The sequence below is a fragment of the Falco rusticolus genome, chromosome 9 (genome assembly GCF_015220075.1).
Source record: "Falco rusticolus isolate bFalRus1 chromosome 9, bFalRus1.pri, whole genome shotgun sequence".
In the NCBI taxonomy this organism is placed as follows: Eukaryota; Metazoa; Chordata; class Aves; order Falconiformes; family Falconidae; genus Falco; species Falco rusticolus.
This window is the reverse complement of record NC_051195.1, coordinates 52,734,227-52,740,473: the sequence shown is the minus strand read 5'-3', so window position 1 is coordinate 52,740,473 and position 6,247 is coordinate 52,734,227.

Here is a 6,247-nt window from a genome sequence, read left to right as displayed (position 1 = left end):
ACCCCGCTCCCTTGGCCCACCTGCACCCCTTCGTTCTGGTAACACCTCGCTTTCCCGTCACAGGGAACGGCTATGAAGTCAAGAGGTTAAATCGTGCAACAGCTCGAGATGGCTTACTTGTGCAAGGAAAAAAAATGTGCACGAGCTTTTCCTAAGCCACATATATTTGCACCACTGCTTCTTCCTACTCAAAAAAAGTGCAGTCCCGCAAAATCTCTTCTATTTGAAAAGAGGACAATTTGACATTGCTGTTACTAACAGATGCTTCCAAATGCAAACAGAGCAAATGCACCCCCTCTTTCCCACAGCAAAATAGAACGTGTCTCTGGGGTGGGCACAAGACGGGAACCCTGTGATGCTGCAGCCTTTCTGCTGCAGGAGAAGAAGGTTCGGAGGCTGCTCCAGCTTCTGAGCTTCCACAACAGCAGCTTTGGGCTGCTAGTACAACAGCCCAACATTCCTGTGGAAGCTGAGTAAGCTCGGTTTTGCTTAGCTAACGACTACAGAGTCGTTCTTCTGAAGCAAGCAGTGGAGTCATAGTGTACTGCCCGTGTGGGTTAGTGTCCCATAACCAAGGGGAAAAGCACGTCTGCCATCCTGCTCTTGTGCCTGAGCTCCAGCAACTAGCAAACTAGCTGTCCGATATAAAAGTTGACTAATGAGTTGGTAAGTGTATAGAAGCTGCGCTGTATCCCTCGGGTCTCTGCCACTCCCTGGGGTGGTGGCCCAGCTCTGAGTTGTGACTAAAGCAAGCCCAGTGGCACCCACGTGTGTGTGAGTTTCTCCTTTAACAACAGCAATCGCTGGGGCTTATATGTAGGACCCCACCATCCACCCCCCACCCCCCTCCGTGCCTTGTGCCGTCTTTTCCCCCCACTGTTGTCTCTCCCGCGGTAATGGGGTGGAGGCACGGACAGAAAGAAGCACCCGACTGTTAAAGCCATCAGATGCAAAAGATTTAACTGCTCGAGACACGTGGGTGCTTTTTGGTACGGAGGCAACGGGTAATAGTGGCTGGGCTGCGAGTGGGCAAAGGGCAGAGCGAAGGGAACCCTGTAGCCGCAGCGAGCAGCTCCCCTGGTCGGGCGGTCTGAACTGCGCCGAGATCCCGGCCCGTGCTCAACACAGGGTCGGTGGGCGCTGCTGGCACCTGGCGGCCAGATGTCAGTACTGCAGCAGACTGGTTGGTTGATGCTGATCACAGGGCCGTGATCACCAGGTTGCAGACTCGTGCTCCATTCTTCTGATGTTTTTTAGTCTTTCTCTTGCCTGCTTCCTTATTTCTAGTGTTTTGGAATAAGTTCAGGGAGCTCTGTCTGCAACTGGTGGCAAGCTCTGGACAGAAGGAGTGCTCTCCCTTGCAGAGCGGGTAGCTGACTGAGGGAGGAGGAGAACAAACCACCACGAGTCTCCAGTGATGCTGCACAAAGTCTTTAATGAGAAGGAGGAAATGCAGTGGCACAGAACAGACTCCAAGACACATGTCTGCAGGGTTCAGGGAGGTACAGAGGGAGAACGGCCCATTTCCCAAGGACAAACTCCACACAAAGCGCTTGCCTTTTCCCATTCTGCTCTAGCTGGTGGCAATCCCAGGCCACCAAGAGCAGTCCCTAACTCCAGCACCCTCCTCCCTCTCATCAGGAGATTCAGCAAAGTAGAAGAGAATGAGCCCTTTCTCGAGGGGCTCAGAGAAAACCAGTTTACGAGCCAGAGGAGACACGGCAGGGGTGGGGGGGTGGGGGGTGCTGCCATACAGCGAGGAGCAGCGGGCACGGGTCCGTCCTGCCAGGTGGAATAAGGACACCCAGCCTGCCTTTAAGGCAAGGGAATGCTCGAGCTGCTGCAGGGTTTCTGTCTTCCTTCCCACTCCAAAGGGGGTGATCCGCCATCTTCAGCAGTTCAGACTGCAGCGGGGGATAGGCAGACACAGCCCTGACCCCCCCAGACCAAAGGAGCCCCCAGAAGAGATGGGAACCCCCCCAGCGCTGAGGGAGCTCCCAACAGCAGCTGACAGAGAGGATCCCACGGCCGTGCTCTGAGGGAAGGAGGTGAGGATGGGGCCCGGCAGGGTCACCACCACCGGGGAGGCCTCAATGGCCACGATCGAGTCTGCGCAGCGGGCGACATAGGGCTCACTGCAGCTGCTTGCAAGAGGGGTCGGGCCCGAAGCGCCGCAGGGGCGTGGAGGGCAGGGTCTGAAGCAAGACATCTCTCGGTGAGGGAGGCAAAGCTGAAACACAGAGCAGGCAGTGAGCACGAACCTCGGTATCGGTCTGCCCTTCCTTTCCTCAGCTCTCTCCACGGACACACTTTGTTTTAAAAACGGACAGCGTGCCTAGGTGTGCCACGACCCTCATTGTGCCCTGCAAGTGGCACGGCACGGGAAGGCTGACTCACTTTTGGAGTAGGAGCCAGCAGAGTGGGTTTCAAGCACCTGTGGAAAGACTGATCGTACCCCCATCTTATCCATACTGCAGAAAAAACACTGCACTGAAGAAGGTGCTGGATGCACTGGGGCATTTGGTTAGAGACCATCTGCTGGTGGCAGAAGTTCTGTTGGGCAGACCTCCCTGCTGCTGAGCCCCATTGATCCCCTTCTGCTGGAAAGAACCCCCCCTCTTCCCCAGCCAGCCCCATCAAAAGGGAAAGAGGTGACAGCCCTTAAAGAGTTCTATTGCAGGGCCAACATGAGGCAGCCCAGGGATCAACCTGAGCAGCCACCATGACAGCCGTTCAGCCCACAGCGAGAGATGGAGCGGACTCAGGCTTACCTCGTTCGTCGAGGAAAGGGAGGCAAGAGAGGAGGATGCAGGGCCTGGAGCAGCGCAGGCTTTTATGCTGTGTCCCAGGGCCCTGGGGGGGCACTGACATTCCTTCCTCATGAAGCATCTGAAAACCCAGTAGTTATTGCTTGCTGAGGCCTTGCTGGTGATTAAGCCCTTGCCTCTTTCATCTGAAGTGTTTTGCTCCTGCTGCATATCGTCTAACATCAATATAATTAATTTGTGTCCAAACTTGCTAAGACCAATTGGCTTGGTGTTCTCAGGCTAGCTGTGCAGATATTTTAAGTGGCTTTCCATCACATGAGTTGTGTTCATTTTGTTGCTTTCTTCCTGGTGAGCTTGGCCACCAGTCATGGTGAAATTCAGCTATTAGGGACACCTCGAGTCAGTTCTCAAGCACGTTCGGGGCACGGCCTCAGTCTAAGCCTGGGAGACATCTCTCTCCTAGCGGGCCATTTAGGCTCACAGGTGATGGTGGGAGAAGAGATTCACATCTCCAGAGATGTAATAAAGCTCAATGGCACGGAAGGACCATTGTGGGTGGGAAGGAGGCCTCCTGTAGGCATGAGTGAAGGCCATGAGGACCTTGCTTATTCTTATTGGGCTCTGCCACAGCCTGTTTTTTCTGTCTATGAGCCAGGGAACAAAGGCAGATTAATAATGGCGAAGAGTAGGCCTGAGGGTTAGGCAAGCCTCTCTCAAGTAATTTCTCCATGGGATCTCCAGAGTCATGCCCATGAAAACTTGTCCAGGCCCTCACACTTCTCCCAACCAGGGGTCGGGGCTCAGCCTGGGAAGTGCAGAGCCTGTCAGAAACAAGGACATCAATGCATAGGTGAGTGTTGCTTTTATTCAGGGGTACACAAGCCATTGAGCAGCCACTAAAAGGCAATGTCTTGGAAGACAGAAAATGTAGGACATTGCAGAGAAGCACCAGTTGATTAAGAATGGTGCTAAAGCATGTAGAAATGGCCTTAAAGAAAACAGCACTTGGGGCTTGAGCTCTGGTATCCCTGGCAGCTCTGAGGCTGGGGCACCGTGTCCACTGAAGTCCATAGCACCATGATTCATCTCTGTGGTGAGGTCAGGGATTTTCCCAACTCTTCCACATCACAATGACTTCCAGGTGCTCTGGAAGACTGATCTGATGTCCCTTTGTAGTTTGAAATGCATGGAAGGGGCCATCTCATTCCTGACCCAGGAAAAAAAGAGTCAGAAGCTTTTAGGTCCCTGCCCTGAGCCTCTCCTCAAAAGCAGGCCATTGAGACCTTTGGCCTCCGGGATGACCTTGCTGAGCAAAACAGGCCAATTTGGGTGTGGGTCTCTTCCGGAGAAGGATGCGGGCATCTTTTTGATCACAAAACCAGGATGTGGTAGAGCCTGATGAGCGTAAGCAAGGTCCTCATGGCCATCATTCCTGCCCACAGGGGCTTCCTTCCAGCCCACGATGGACTTTCCTTGCCATTTTGCGTCGCCACATACCTAGTGAGATGAGTCTCTTCTCCTTCATTCTACTGAACATCAGTATGATTGAACTTTGACCCATTTTCATACGGCCAATTAACGCCCAGGTCTTCAGGCTAGCAAACAAGGAGATTTTCAGTGGATTTGCCTTTGTCACTTTGCCTTTTTCATGGTCAGCATGGCCGCCAGTCACAGTCATTCTCCTGTATGGGAATGTGCAGTCTTCATGTCCACCTTGAACTTACTCATGGTATACAACGACTTGTGGGGAGCCATGTCTCCCAGGTTTAGCATGAGTGCCTGCCCTGAAAACACTTGAGAGCTGACTTGATGTGTCCCTCATAGCGGAATTTGATTGTGACTGGCGGCCATGCTGACCATGAAAAAGGCAAAGTGACAAAGGCAAATCCACTGAAAATCTCCTTGTTTGCTAGCCTGAAGACCTGGGCGTTAATTGGCCGTATGAAAATGGGTCAAAGATCAATCATACTGATGTTCAGTAGAATGAAGGAGAAGAGACTCATCTCACTAGGTATGTGGCGACGCAAAATGGCAAGGAAAGTCCATCGTGGGCTGGAAGGAAGCCCCTGTGGGCAGGAATGATGGCCATGAGGACCTTGCTTACGCTCATCAGGCTCTACCACATCCTGGTTTTGTGATCAAAAAGATGCCCGCATCCTTCTCCGGAAGAGACCCACACCCAAATTGGCCTGTTTTGCTCAGCAAGGTCATCCCGGAGGCCAAAGGTCTCAATGGCCTGCTTTTGAGGAGAGGCTCAGGGCAGGGACCTAAAAGCTCCTGACTCTTTTTTTCCTGGGTCAGGAATGAGATGGCCCCTTCCATGCATTTCAAACTACAAAGGGACATCAGATCAGTCTTCCAGAGCACCTGGAAGTCATTGTGATGTGGAAGAGTTGGGAAAATCCCTGACCTCACCACAGAGATGAATCATGGTGCTATGGACTTCAGTGGACACGGTGCCCCAGCCTCAGAGCTGCCAGGGATACCAGAGCTCAAGCCCCAAGTGCTGTTTTCTTTAAGGCCATTTCTACATGCTTTAGCACCATTCTTAATCAACTGGTGCTTCTCTGCAATGTCCTACATTTTCTGTCTTCCAAGACATTGCCTTTTAGTGGCTGCTCAATGGCTTGTGTACCCCTGAATAAAAGCAACACTCACCTATGCATTGATGTCCTTGTTTCTGACAGGCTCTGCACTTCCCAGGCTGAGCCCCGACCCCTGGTTGGGAGAAGTGTGAGGGCCTGGACAAGTTTTCATGGGCATGACTCTGGAGATCCCATGGAGAAATTACTTGAGAGAGGCTTGCCTAACCCTCAGGCCTACTCTTCGCCATTATTAATCTGCCTTTGTTCCCTGGCTCATAGACAGAAAAAACAGGCTGTGGCAGAGCCCAATAAGAATAAGCAAGGTCCTCATGGCCTTCACTCATGCCTACAGGAGGCCTCCTTCCCACCCACAATGGTCCTTCCGTGCCATTGAGCTTTATTACATCTCTGGAGATGTGAATCTCTTCTCCCACCATCACCTGTGAGCCTAAATGGCCCGCTAGGAGAGAGATGTCTCCCAGGCTTAGACTGAGGCCGTGCCCCGAACGTGCTTGAGAACTGACTCGAGGTGTCCCTAATAGCTGAATTTCACCATGACTGGTGGCCAAGCTCACCAGGAAGAAAGCAACAAAATGAACACAACTCATGTGATGGAAAGCCACTTAAAATATCTGCACAGCTAGCCTGAGAACACCAAGCCAATTGGTCTTAGCAAGTTTGGACACAAATTAATTATATTGATGTTAGACGATATGCAGCAGGAGCAAAACACTTCAGATGAAAGAGGCAAGGGCTTAATCACCAGCAAGGCCTCAGCAAGCAATAACTACTGGGTTTTCAGATGCTTCATGAGGAAGGAATGTCAGTGCCCCCCCAGGGCCCTGGGACACAGCATAAAAGCCTGCGCTGCTCCAGGCCCTGCATCCTCCTCTC